General features: G+C 46.6%; 1 protein-coding gene across 3 annotated transcripts in view; it reads left to right on the top strand.

Moving 5' to 3' along the window:
• The window catches only part of CAPZB (capping protein (actin filament) muscle Z-line, beta), a 164,048-nt gene that overhangs the window by 51,752 nt on the left and 97,963 nt on the right, over positions 1-14,333 (top strand). The window contains exons 2-3 of one of the 3 annotated variants that reach the window (XM_011993136.1): positions 4,846-4,855; positions 12,244-12,260. The exons of the other annotated variants lie outside the window; for them this stretch is intronic. The gene's annotated coding sequence lies outside the window, so the exon portion shown is untranslated. The remainder of the gene's footprint in view (positions 1-4,845; positions 4,856-12,243; positions 12,261-14,333) is intronic. 3 annotated transcript variants of the gene reach the window in all.

Raw genomic sequence — 14,333 nt, 5'->3', positions numbered from 1 at the left:
ATGGACTTTCTGCCTAAGGTTTTAGCAGCTATAACTTTTTTAAAACATGGATTTTACTGTAATAGTCTGTCTTCAGGATGAATTGGAGTAAGTCAGTAGTGTTGGGCGCACGGATGCCTGTCCAGACACTAATTCTGAGTCACTCTGCCCAGGGGACCTCAGCTTGGATATCTGCACAAGTCCCTCCCCCGACATTGGTCATAGGAGCACAAACCAAACACCTAGCAATGTAACAGCACCTTGCTTTGAATCTAGTGGTTGCCCTTCGGAACGGTTGGCCTTAGGCTGGACTGGAGTTCACCTTTTCACGGCGAGGAAAAGTTTGGACTGAGCTGTGAGGGTTGGGTTTCAGGGGAAATGTTGAATCTGCATAAGAGATTAAATAAATAAAAATAAAAAATTGTTTTTACATCATCTTTTTCCGTATCTATTTCTCACATATTCATTACAAAAGTATATTTTATGGGCCGGGTGCATGGCTCATACCTGTAATCCTAGCACTTTGGAAGGCTGAGATGGGTGGATCACTTGAGCCCAGGAATTCAAGACCAGCCCAGGTAACACGGTGAAACCCCATCTCTCCAAAAAATACAAAAATTAACCAGACATGGTGGTATGCAAGCAAGACCCTGCTCCAGAAAAACAAAAGGAAAAGAAAAACAAAGGTGTTTTGTATTAAGGTATTTCCTGAATGGTTCTATCTTGAAGTGCTTTCTAAGCAGGTTATTAGATTTGCAGTAATACATGTATTTTACGTCAGCTGTAGGGAAAACTGGTAGCACCCCCACCTGGCCGTGCTGTGGTCCTGCCCTGCCCTCTTCGTGTCTGGGCAGATGATGTGGATGGCAGCCAGAGAGACTGCTGAGGTTCTGGATGTTAGGGCCTTGATTCCTCCTGCAAAAAGAAAAAGCACAACCAAAACCGAAACAGAATACTTGCAGGGGCTGCTCTCACGGGAATAAGAGGTGGTTTCTGAAATGAGTGGCACCTATTAAGCACCCAGTGATCCGGTGGCATGAACCTCCGGGGACAGCTGAGGGCAAGTGGTCTCGGAAGCGTGCCATGTGCAGGACATGGCGGAGCTGGGAGTGTCAGCCAGGAGGGAAGCTGCTTGGAGGGAGGCCGAGATGGCTCACTTCAGGTGTCTGAGGGATGCCGTGTGGCAGAGAACTTGCGCATCCTTGAGGTTGTTCTGGACAGAGGACTCTCTGCGGGGGGCTGCAGCGTAGGGCAGAGCTGCCGAACAGCCAGCGCTGCGTGACACAGGCTGCCCGGGGATATGGCGCATTTTCCCCATAGTCAAGATCAAGCAGGGGTTGAAACACCTAGTGCTTTAGGGGTTTCATACGGGGGAAGTGGGACTCCAAGGCCACTAAAAACTGAGATCCCGGGGTTCTTCAGGAACAAAAGACCTTTAATTCAAAGACTTTACTATTAATAATTGATACCGTATTTTCCCATACGAATACAAAGGTATACGGGTATGTTCTACAGGAAGGAGGTTATAGTTGTCTAAGATGGTTTTAAAACTTTATTCCTGTAAATATAGAACGTTTACAAGAGTGGGATAGTCTTGTGCTTTATCTCATCTTTCTGATGTGGGAGTTTTGGGGATAACTTCTAAGAGAGGTGTTGCTTCCTGTCCCTCAGATGGGCCAGCCCAAGCCGGGGGGCTTCAGGCAGCTCTCACCCGGGATGTGCCACCACGCTTCATACCTCCTGAATGCTTGTGGCCGTGGGTGGAGCTCCGTGATGTTTACAGCATGTAAGAATGAATCCCAACTGATGAGGGAATCTGGTTTCCATCACTGATTGGAAACGGATTCCTACCCCTTCCCCTTGCTCTGGATTTAATCTTCCTATGAGAATGATCTAAGCCACTTTCCTCTGTCAGAGGACAAAAGGGAAACCAGGAGAAGGAGAGGGAGTGACCGTTCCTAATGATCTCTGAGGCCACCCAGTGCCCGCTGGCCCCACTGGGGAGTCACGCACAGCACCTGTGCCCTTGCCTTCTTTGCACCCCGCCCTGTGTTGGAGAGCTGAGATCCTGACATGGGCATCTCACGCGGCCTCGTGTGTCCTCTGCTGAGTCTCACTGGGAAGCAGCACCAGAAATGGATGAGGTGGAGCAGACCTGGCCTTGGAATCTGGCCCCGCGCATAAGTGAGGATGTTCTTCTTGGCCTTTCTGAGCTTGGCTTCCTCTGAGTGGCGGGAAGCCTCATTGGTCATTTGAGCTTGGCTTCCTCTGAGTGGCGGGAAGCCTCATTGGTCATTTTTCAGAGCCCTTTGGTCCACTCCTCGGCATGAGACACTTGAGAAAGGCTCCTCTTCACTCAGCATGCTCTGGGGTTACTTAAGTTTATTTCCTAATTGAATGTTCTCATTAAAACCTGCCTTCCCAGATCTGTTTGGCAACAGGACAGTTTTGAGGTGGTAGAAGAGCGGCCCAGCTTCCTCTGTTTTTCCTTTCTCTAACTTTCTGGAGGCATTATCGAAGCATGCTGAGCCGCACATATCTGAAGTACACAACTGGATGGCTTGTGTTCGTTTCAGTGATAACACACAATATCTGCCTCCCTGCTCTCCCCAGCCTCCTGTCTCTGATCGCGCCCACCCTAGGTTTCCAGCCTCTTCTTAAGCAGCGATTCCAGCTGGCAGCGCTGTGACAAGTGTTTCCGTAAGCATTCCCACGATCCTCTAAGTGAGGAGCGTGACCTCGGAACCATGTGCCTGGTCCCCTCCCCTGACGTAGGAGGTGGTGGGAGGTAAGAACAATACTTGGATGGATGGATTCCCCGTCTGGGGCACTGCCGGAAAGCTGAGCATTTGTAGGCCATCCAAACACGATCGTTCTCCAGGGATTCGAGGGTTAAAAGGGGAAGGCGAATTGATTTCCACCTTCATGTGAGAGGAAGGAGCCTAGGAAAACAACCCCCTCTGCTTTTCTGAGCTCTCCTACTGAGCCTCCTATTAGTTTTGGTCACAGAACTTATGAGCTAAGTATTTAAAAATTGGCAAATGAAAGCAAAGATGTTTTCTCTTTGTGTCATGAAACTCTCCCACTGGTGAGTTTTGAGGCTCGCTTTGCTGGGGTCCCTGGTAAACAGCTTATTCGGTTTCCCTGGGCTGGCGGGAGCAAGGGGAGGCACGTTCCTAGATTTGGAATACTAGAAGGGTGTCTTGCTGTGACAGTACCTGGAATGAGTCTTGTGCCCATGGTGTTCTGTTCCTGATTGCTTTTCCAGTTTCCCATCAAGTTAAGTCTTTAAGACTGCGGAAGGTACACACGCTTTCGAGGCTGGTGGACTTAGCGTTCCGTATTGGCAAGACCTGAAGACAGGAAGCAATTGATGATACCTTTTATCTCCTCTATTGGAAATTAACAAGCAACCCACTCAAACACTTATTTGGGAAGGTGTGTGTCCTGGGACTCAGTGGTGTGTGGTCTTGCCTGTGATTTTCGTTTGTAGATGAGGAATGTACTGACTGGACGTTGTTAGGCTTATGATATCCTAGTCTTTGAGCCAGTCAGCACCTTCTCCTCGGATTTCTCCCTCTCCCACCCTCAGACACAGGCTGTGAGGACTTGTGACATTTCATATGTTCATGGAAGGCCTTCCTAGTTTAAGGTTCCTTATTGCAAGACTGTTTGTTTTTAATGAAAGCTCTCAGTCAGTGGATTTATATGTCTGGATGAGAAACCTTTTTATCTGTCATGAAACAGGAAAACACCTTTCTGAGAAACTGAGCATTTGGCTTCCTAAAGAACCATTGTATCAGCCATCCCTGGGCTTCCACTTTGTAGAGGTATGTGCCGAAACTTGCTCAGCTTAGATCACTGAGCCTAATCCAGCCCTCCTTGGCTCAGACGACTGAACCATCCAGGCTCCGCAGGTCCGAAAGTCTTCCTGGTGTCTGCAGTCCCAGCCACACTGTGCGTACACAGAGTCCAGCACTGTTTTCTAGAGGTTGGCAGAAGGCCAGCGAGGTCTTTGTTGTGAAATTGTTAGATGATATCCTTTTACTTTTTTGTTTCTTCCTCTTTTCTGTTGACTTAACATGTAGAACATATGCAGCAGTGACTGTGTCCCTGGTATGTGCCAGGTGCTGGATGAGGATGACCCCCACATAATCCTTAAAATAACAGTGCAACGTATGTATAGCAGTTGTCCCCCCTTAGCTATGGGGCATATATTCCAAGACCCCCACTGGATGCCTGAAACCACAGATAGTATTGAACCCTATATGCTTTGCATTGAGGTGCGACAGCAAAACTAGCACAAATTTCTTTTCCTTCAAAGTTTTACAGATAGAAGATTCATTCTTACCGTAGATCTTAGTCTCCGCATGCAGTTTTTCCCTTCCTTTATTGGAGAAATTACACTTAAAGAAGCACTTTTGTCTTCACTTCGGCATATCTGAATTGCTGGCATCACTACTGTTGTGTTTTGGGGCTATTATGAAGCAAAATAAGGGTAACTTGAACACAAGCGCTGTGACACCATGACAGTGGATCTGAGAACCGAGCCGGCTCCTGAGTGACTAACGGGTGCATAGCTTGTACAGTGTGGATACGCGGGACAAAAAGATGATTGGTGTCCCAGGCAGGACAGAGTGGGAAGGTGCGAGATTTCATCACACAGAACGGCATGAAATTTAAAACTTCCAAATTGTTTGTGGAATTTTCCACTTAGTATTTTCAGACCACGGTTGACCACAGGTAACTGAAACTGCCAAAAAACAAAACTGCGGATAAGGGGTGGCTACTGTGTTATTACCCTCATTTATAGATGGGGAAACTCGAGGCTCAGAAGAGTTTTGTGACTTGTTCAAGGTCATACAGCTGGGACCCGGTGGAGTCAGGATTTGAATGCAGACAATCTTGCTTTCAGACGTGTATCCTTAACCAGAGTGCTGCGCTGCCTTCCTCACTTGTGGCTCAACTGTGCAAAAGCAGGTGCTAAATAACCCACTCCTCTTCTTTTGGAGACTTTAAAACAAAGAGATGGCAGTGGTTCTTAGCACAGGTGGCCTAGCTGCTGGGCTCTGTGGAGTACCTAGTAGGCACACAGGTTCTGCGGTCAGATGCACCTGCCTTTGAATCCCAGCTCTGCCATCCATTTAAATGTGTAAGCTCACCACTGTCTCAGTACCTCAGTTTCCACATCTGAGACTAGTACTGGCACTTAACTCCTTGGTTCATTGTTAAGATTAAATGAGATATTGGCATATAAAGCACTGAGAAGAATGGCTTAATCAGTGTTACTTTTATCACTGTGTTTTAAGCCCTAAGGCAGCGCCTGCGGGGGACTACCTGCTCAATGAAAGTTGTTAGTAGCAGTTGGTTGTTGTGCTGTGTTTGGCAGAGCCTGCTTTAGGTGGTGATGAGAGTCAGTAATACTGTCCAGGGCTGGGCTTAGTTCCTAGTTATCAAAAAGCTGTTTTGGACCTGGAGCTTGTTGCTTCCCTTTCTTTTAATTCTTTTTGCTCATGGAAGGATGTTAAGCTCCTTCCTCAGCCAGCTTTCTTCTTGAGACATAACACTCAGCGTTTGATTGGGGATGGAAAGAAAGAAGGTTTTGAGCTTGCGAAATATGTCTTGTTGGCAGGATGTTCACCAGTTCTCAGGAAACTTGTCTGTTGATGGAGGAATAATGTTTCCACTTGTAAAGATCATTTTGGCTTCCCCAAAAGAACCAAAAAGGAGCAGCCTTGACTGATTCAATTTTCAGGCCCCATGGCTACCCACTCTCATGCCTTTAGATAATGTTAACTTACATAAGTGAGAGGGTGTGTGTATATGTTTAATTCCATTTTATAATGAGTGGTTTTTTTCCCCCCCCTTTGAGACAGGAAAAAAAAACAACTTTTTGACTGACTTGATCTTCAGGCCCCTTATTCCGTGGCTACCCACTCTCCTGCCTTTTGGGCATTTTGTCCCCCAGGCTGGAGTGCAGTGGCACGATCGTGGCTCACTGCAGCCACGACCTCCCAGGCTCAATCTGCCCTCCCACCTCAGCCTCCCAAATAGCTGGGACTACAGGCAGGCCCAGTTAATTTTTGTATTTTTTGTAGAGATGGGGTTTTACCATGTTGCCTAGCCTGGTCTTGAACTCTTTGGCTCAAGTGATCCTCCCATTTCGGCCTCCCACAGTGCTGGGGTTCTAAGCGTGAGCCACTGCGCCTGGCTAGAAACATTATAATCTTATGCTTTCTGGAATTAAGTTCTGTATAAGAGGATGGTGATAATACCTGTTTTGTATTTTTTTAGCCCTTAAAAAAAAAAAAGGCTTGCTGTGTTGGCCAGGTTGGTCTCAAACTACTGGCCTCAAGCTGTCCTCTTGCCTCAGCTTCCCAAAGTGCTAGGATTATAGATGTGAGCCACCATGCCCAGCCAATACCTGCTTTTTTTTTTTTTTAAATAGAATAGTTATTGTTTTAGGAACTATGCTAGTTTCTTTACACATATTTTGTGATATTGTTCTCAAAATAACCCTGTAAGATAGGTTTTTATCATTATTCCCGCTGAACAGATGAAGGAATTGAGGCTCAGAGAAGTGAAGGAATTATTCAGACCTTCATTGCTAGGAAATGGCAAGTACGGGCTTTGAACTCTTGTCTGTCTTACTTCCAAGGTCCTTTCTGCCAGCTGCAGACCTGCAAGGCCTCTGTCTTTGGTCTTGAAAATCGAAGCCCAAAGGATGTCCCATTTCAGTCATCTCCCTGCCCAGTGGGTCCTGACATTGATTGGAAGAGGGCGACTTTGTGACAGGTCTTGGGTTAAGTTTGCAAACGTGTCATGGGTGGGTAGAGTGTTGCATTGTACGTTTCTGTCACTAAAACATGTGAAAAACTTTGGCCATCTATTTAGGGGAGCCAGAGGGCCAGTTGTTGCAGGATTCTGTTGTGCTCTGCTGTGCTGGGCCTGTGGTTGTCAGTGTAGAGCATGGTGCTGTAATAGAGAGTTACCCTGGAGCTGGATAGGGCAGGCCGACAGGGACAAGTGGAGATTGGATAGTCTTTTGTATTGATTCACACGCAGGCATCTGAAATTGGAGCCTAGGAACCCAGGGAAGTGCTTTGTTGGATCAGTAAGCACTGTGTTCTTTTCCTCAAGCTTCCTTTTGGACATAAGTCAAAAAAACAGCACCACCCCCTTCTAGATAAAATACTTGGATTGATGGAGGCTTCATTTTCTCCAAATCCTTTAAACCTTGCTGCTGTCTCATCAAGACGTGCCCATTTGTGCTGTTTGCAGGTTGAACCGAAGCTTCTCCCCGATGTCTCCGGAAGCCGTGTGCAGGGTTTTGCTGGAGTAAACCTATGTCCAAATATTATAGATTTCATCCAGGCCATCTTATAAGTCTGTTTGGTTTATGCGAATTGGGTGCTTCTGTCATGAAAAAAGGAGTTTACTTTTGTTAGCCCTCGTCAGTGAACACGTGGTCGATGTTTTTCCGAATTGTTTTTTCTTTTAACTGTTATTTGGAAGACAGGAGCACCCTGCTTTACTCAGCTTCCACTTTGGTGAAAGGCTTCTTGAATTTCTTGTGCCATCGAGGGGGAAATGGACAACATGTATGGCATCCCTTGAAGACGTCTCAGGATTGCCCATAATTATGTGTCTAACTGCCAGTTGACAAAGTGGAGGGATTAGTCGCTTGTTACTTGAAACCAGCCAGGATCATGTGGAGGCAGCAGCTGTAGACATCTGTGAAACATTAATGATGAGACACGAGGTGATGGCGCCTTGCAGATCCTCTCAAGGAGTCTAGGAAACCATCAACCAGAGAAATTATCTGGGAAAGGCTTTCTTGTTTTTGACAAATCCACCTGCCAGGGATAGTGTTTGTGAGAATACAGCCTGTAATCCACAGTGACAGATTTCAGAATTTGGTAGTAGATGGCGTTGTCCATAATTTGTTCATCCCAGGAGAAGAGACTCTTTGTCCGTATCTGATTTTGTGAGCTTGCAAGTTGTTCCCTCCAAGTCATTAGAGATTAATTTTATTTCATTGGGATTGTTTGACATTCTTTGGAGAATGTTTGGGCATGGGAGGGGACCTGTGTTATGACCTTCTGTGCTCTGGGGCAAGTCACTTCGCTCTTCAGGGCCTCACTTTATTTATCTGTGAAGCTGGGGTAAGAGCCACCTCCTGCAGCTGTTGCGAGGCTCTCCTGAAACCCACAGGGTGCAGCGCCTGGCCCATGCCAGGCCACCCTTAGCAGTTGTTAATTTCCTTCCCTTTTGCTTTTGAAATTGGTTTGCCTTTTGGATACCTAGTATTCTTAATAAAGATCAATTCACTTAAAAATCAAAATAGCATTATCTGGACAATATATAAGAATTCTTTTTTTCAAATTTTTTTTTTGACACAGGGTCTCACCTTGTCACTCAGGCTGGAGTGCGGTGGTGCTATCTCAGCTCACTGCAAACTCCGCCGCCCAGGTTCAAGTGATTCTCATACCTCAGCTTCCTGGGTAGCTAGGACTACAGGCACACACCACCACGCCTGGCTAATTTTTGTGTTTTTGATGGAGATAGGGTTTTGCCATGTTCTCCATTCTAGTCTCGAACTCCTGGCCTCAATGGTCTGCCTACCTCGACCTCCCAGAGTGCTGGGATTACAAGTGTGAGGCACTGCACCCGGTCTGGACAATACAGAAATATTCTTAATATTGCCATTGTTAATGGTAATAATGTAGAATTTTATTCAAAAGAGTAAAAGAGTGTTTTACTTTTTTTTTTTTTTGAGACAGGATCTCATTCTGTTACGCAGACTGGGCAGCCTCAACCTCAGGTGATCTTTCCGCCCTGGCCTCCCGAATAGCTGGGACTACAGGCATGCCCCACCACACCTGGCTAATTTTAAAAGTTTTTTGTAGAGACGGGGTCTCGCTATATTTCCCAGGCTGGTCTTGAACTCCTGGGGTCAAGCGATCCGTCCACCTCTGCCTCCCAGAGTGCTAGGATTACAGGTGTAAGCCACTGCTCCCGGCCCGAAGTAGTATTTTCTTGGATAAAATCAGCTGTGTTCTTAAATTTTGACTGATGATTAAGCTACAGGTTTCTTATCCGAAATGCTTGGGACCAGAAGCATTTTGGATTTGGGACTTCTTGGGATTCTTTTCAGATTTTGGAATATTTGCAGAACTTACTGGTCAACCATCCCTAATCCAAAAGTCTGAGATGCTCATTGGAGCCTCATGTTTGTGCTCAAAAAGTTTTGGATTTGGATTTTTGGGTTAAGGCTGCTCAACCTGTATAAGCAGAAGCACTAAAGTGTGTACTAAAGAGATGTGTTTTCTGGTCATGGCTCCTTTGCTACTATGTGATGTCTCGTTTGTTACGGGTCAGTCCAGGCCTCAATTTTCCCCAGTTTAGATGGTTTTTAGGGTCCCCTTTAGTGTCACATCCCTGTGAATCTGTGTTTTAAAGTTGGACAGGTGAAGGGGTAGGCACACCCAAGAGAAAATGCTCCAGCTCACTCAGTTGACCAGCAGAGCCAAGCACAGTGCCTGAGAAACGTGGCAGAGAGCCACCCTGAGCAATGAGTTTGTCGGTCATCCTGTGACCCAGGGTTTGTCTGTGCATCAGGTTGGCCCATTTGCTTTGTATATGTTGTAAAAAGCAGGCAGTGATTGCCTTTAGGTGGAGCTGCTTGGGAGCTTCAGTACTCGGCTCAGGGATCAGCAAGCTCCCCGAGGTGCGGGTGTGGGTGGGCGGCTGCCAGCTGTGTGTTGGGAGTGACTGGAGTTGGAGGGTGCAGGAGTAAGAGACATGTGCCTTAAAGGGGAAATAGAAGAACAGCAGAATAAACCCCTGCATACTCTCCTTGCTGGGCAGTGACTGTGCTTTGCCAATTAAAATGTGCTTGTACAGCCACCCTCCTCTGGCACTCTAGATGGCTACCTCCTTTTTAAGAAATTTTGTCATTTCGCCAGGTTCACCAGGTAAACTTTGATCTCTGCAAAGGAACTGTTCTGTATTCAGCAATTAGAGGTTTCGGAGTGTAAACAGTGAATTGGTTATCCAAAAAGCTACAGCAGAAGTATAGCTCCGATTCCTGAGTGTGACTCATTTCGGATATTTCACTTCCTGGAGGGATGTGTAAGGGAAAAATCAACTGATGGCTGTTGTAGAGTTTGACACAGAGCCTGTGTGTAGGTTGCTAAGTTTTCCTCTGGAATAAAGATGCCAGGGAGAGGCACGTGGAAATTTTCATTGCTGGGGAGGGTGTCAGGGTAGTTTGTGGACTCTACTAGTTAGTGCTGCCACAGTTGTCTGGGTTCGATGGCCTCAGATGGGGTTGGGAGCACCAGTAAAAAGGGAGAAGTTTCAAATAATTGAGATGGTGGAAATATTTCTTGATGCTGTCCTGGGCTGGGGAAATGGAGCAGAGGGCTTCAGAAAGCAAACTGCATGAGGGAGTTACTAGAGTGTGGGAAAACAAGGGGAAGGTGATCTTCCATGGACACATGTGAAATTCCTTCAGCTCTCACTGTCACTGCCCCTCCTCTCCTTGTGGCTTCAGGGAAGTCATGTGCTGCATCATACTCAGGGCAGGGGCGGTTGTGTGGAGTGAGTGCTGTGCAAGCCTGCCCTCCTTTGTGGGTGCTTAATGACTTGGAAACTGACGTAACACCCCGCCTACCTTTCTAGAGACTCCTGGCAGCCTGAATGGAAAACCTGTGTCAAGTGAGGGAAAAATCCAGGCGGAAAGGGCCCTCTAGCACCTAAGGAATGTTATGTGTAAGTCCTGGCAGATAAGCCACATGCTTTACTCTCTGGGAGAGTTCCTACCCTTTATGGAGGATGCTCTGTGGGCAGTGCCCTTATGGCCCAGACGTGGTACCTCGTTCCCAGTGGCCCGTGAGGTAGACGGTACCGTCAGGTCCAGGTTTTAAAGAAGACTGAGGTTTCAAGGGATGAGGTGGGGACGTGCTTACGCAGGCTGTATGGGAAAGTAGGAATTGTTAGTATATCGTTATCTGTGCCTTTAGAGTCTTGAACTTCTTTAAGAAAAGGAAGAAGTAATCTTCATATAGTGTCAAGGTGTTTACAAACTATTTGTGGGCTGTGATTCTGGACCCCAAGTTTTCAACCTGATTTATTCCTTCTCTTAAAATTTCTTTTTTGTTTGTTTGTTTTTGTTTGAAATGAGAGCAGATTTCTAATTTTCTGGATTCTCAACCCATAGCAGATTAGAAGCAACATATTCGTTGAGGAAGTGTAGCTGACAGCCTGGCAGAAGCAGCAGATAAATGTAAAAAGCAGACACAGGGCTGCGTTCCAAGAATGGCTACTCATACAGTGTCCTTAGGCTAATGAGAAATGGTTTCGCTGTGTTCATTGCATTGTCCTGTGATCATTTGCATTATGTAAAAATGTAGAGCAGGTAATACATTTTAGAGAGATTGCTGTCTTCTAGAATTTTTTAAAAAGTTGATACCTTGATGACCTGAACAAGTCACTGGGAGGACCAGTCCTCGAAAATAATGGGGTAGCTAGGATGCTGGGCGTTAAATGTAGGAGGATGGTGTAATTCTTTCCTGCTGTTTTTCTCTGGCTGTCCTCTATCTTAGGTCACAGCTCCTTGAGGGCGAGAATCACATCTCACTGTTCGGCTGTGTCTGCCAGTCACTTACACAGTCCCTGGATGAAAGACTCACGGGGGAGAAGGGCTCGGGGCAGAACCAGGCCTCGAAACATGAAGAAGATCCGGGTTTAGGTGCGGATTTTGCCTCTGTCTGTGCAACCTGGCAAAACTTGGCGCTGGACCTCATTATGCGTTGTAAAATGAAGGAGCAGGACTCACATGAAATTGAGATGTCAGTCCAGATCTAATTTCTGTGATCCCAACAGTTTTTTTTTAAAGGAGAGACTTGTTTATAAGAAAAAAAAGAGAGAGACACATAAAGCAGTTATGTTTTCATGGTAATCCAAATGACCTTAACAACAGAGCCACTGAATTGTTCACTTTAAAATGGCTAATTTTTCTTTTTTTTGGGGGGGGTGGGCGGGGGGCAGGGATAGTCTCACTCTGTCATCCAGGCTGGAGTGCAGTGGCATGATCTCAGCTGACTGCAACCTTCGCCTTCTGGTTTCAAGTGATTCTCCTGCCTGAGCCTCCTGCATAGCTGAGATTACAGGCGTCTGCCACCATGCCCGGCTAATTTTTGTATTTTTAGTAGAGATGGGGTTTCACCATGTTGGCTATGCTCACCTCAAGTGATCCAGCCGCCTCCACCTCCCTGGTGGGATTACAGGCATGAGCCACTGTGTCCAGCCCTAAAGTGGTTAAATTTTATTCCTCAAATGAGATAGGAGTTTATTTCTCATATAACAACAGGTCACCCATTCTGACCTGTTGTCCCACCTTGGATGTCCAAGGTGGGTTGTCCAAGGAGCCAGGCTCCTCCTTCATGTTGCCCTGCCGTCTCCCAGGGTTTTATATTTGTCTGTATGGTCAGAGTAGGACTAGAATGGTTAATTTTATGTTGCATGTTTTTTTTAGAAAACAAAACAAACAAAAAAACCTCAATTTAAAAAGATGACATTGACTCAGCTATGATGGTAGACAGCAGACCCCAAAAGGCTGAAGGAGGCTTGGTCTACCAAGTGGACTTCCACCGTGGTTGTGATTCCCTTGATAGCTTGGGTATTGGATTTTCCCATGGGAACAGAAAGTCATCCAGGGGGTATGTGCGTGTTTGTGTTTGAGGCATCTCCCTCTTGCATAGCTATCATCACATCCCAGAGGACACTCAGGCAGTGGAGGAAGCACTTTTCTTTTTATTAATCTAAAATGTGCGGTTTTCCAGAGTGACCTAAAGATGAGTGGTCGGCTGGGCTGGCCCAGGATTCCTTCCCCAAATTGCCCCCAGCACAAACTGTTCCCGGGCCACATGGCAGAAAACAGATTCGACGTTTAAACAAAGTTGCTTATTGGGTCACAGATTATACAAGACAAACCATGGTTAAGTGAGACTCCATAAATTTGTGGTAAGTCATTCTGGGCGCCAGCAGAGTTTACCTTTGTGCTGTCTATGAAGTTATTTGCTAAGCCTCTTGGGAATGTAAACGAGTGAAGGTCTTGACGAACTTAAGAACAAACTCCGAAGGTCTTGAAGCTTTGGTTGATTGTTTATGTACAGACAGATGCTGTTAAGCACAAATCTGCCTTAACCAGCCACTACAGCAGGCCAAGCAGGACCTCTGCTTGCAAGCATTAGCAGTTTGAGTTACTGCCTGTGCCTGTCTTTGAAATTAAAAACAGTGGGTTTTAAAAGCACACACAAACCACACACACTCCGGTGAGGCTGTGTCACCATCCTCTAGCAGCTGGCCCCAGCTAGGAAACATAGGCATCTCAGGCTCCTTGGGCTTCCTCCCATTTCCAGTAACTGACCTCGTCCTATCTGTTCTGACCTTAAAGTCTTTGGCTCTCTTCCTCTCTGGCCATCCAGCCAGAGATCTGGCTGCTGTAGAGGCTCCTCTACTAGCTCTTCTGCCCCCAGTTTCGTCTCTGGTCAGGCTGTCTCCCCAAGGTCACCAGACAAATTCTTCTGTGTCAGTTACTATTGCCGTCTGACAAAATCACCCCAAAACCTAGTGACTTAAAATAATAATTCATTTCATTGTCTCTGATGGTTTTTGTGGGTCAGGAATTCAGGAGGGCCTTGGCTGGGTGGTTCTGGCTTGGGGTCTCCTGCTATTGCAGTCAGATAGCTGAAGCTGGAACAGTGGGAGCCTTGAGCACCTGGGGGCTCCGTGGGCCTCCCTCTGTCCATGGAGTCTCAGGGACTCTTCTGCACGAGGTGGCCTCAGGGCAGTTGAGTGGACTCCAGGCCTGTGTGTTCAGCAGGCAGAGAGAAGCTGCATTGTCTCTTGTGGGCTTACAAGTCATAGGGCATCATTTGTGCTGGGCTCTGGTGATAGAAAGTTACAAAAGCTCCTCTGGTTCTAGAGCGGAGGGGTCACAGACCTCGCTCCCCCCATGTGGGAGGAGTGTCACAGTCACGGTGCAGGAGGAGCATGTGGTCTGGGACTGCTTGTTATGGTCATTTTTAGAAAATATAATCTGCTTCACCTTCTAAGTCACAACAACAGTTGTCATTCCCTGTGGAAAAATCTCTAGGGGCTCCAGAACCCTCACAGAAAAGTAGATTTTAAAGAATGTAGCACAGATGCCTTACCTATAAACTGGACAGGAGCAAAAAACTGAGGGAGAAGTGAGGTTCTGAGCCTAGCTCCTAGGGCCAGCTTAGCTGCCCCCTGAGTAGTTTGGGTGTGATCTGGCCCTTGTGACAAGGCCCCAGTCCACCTTC

The sequence above is a fragment of the Mandrillus leucophaeus genome, unplaced genomic scaffold (assembly GCF_000951045.1).
Source record: "Mandrillus leucophaeus isolate KB7577 unplaced genomic scaffold, Mleu.le_1.0 Scaffold426, whole genome shotgun sequence".
Lineage (NCBI taxonomy): Eukaryota > Metazoa > Chordata > Mammalia > Primates > Cercopithecidae > Mandrillus > Mandrillus leucophaeus.
The sequence above is the reverse complement of the archived record's forward strand: the minus strand, read 5'-3'. Positions and strand labels throughout refer to the sequence as shown.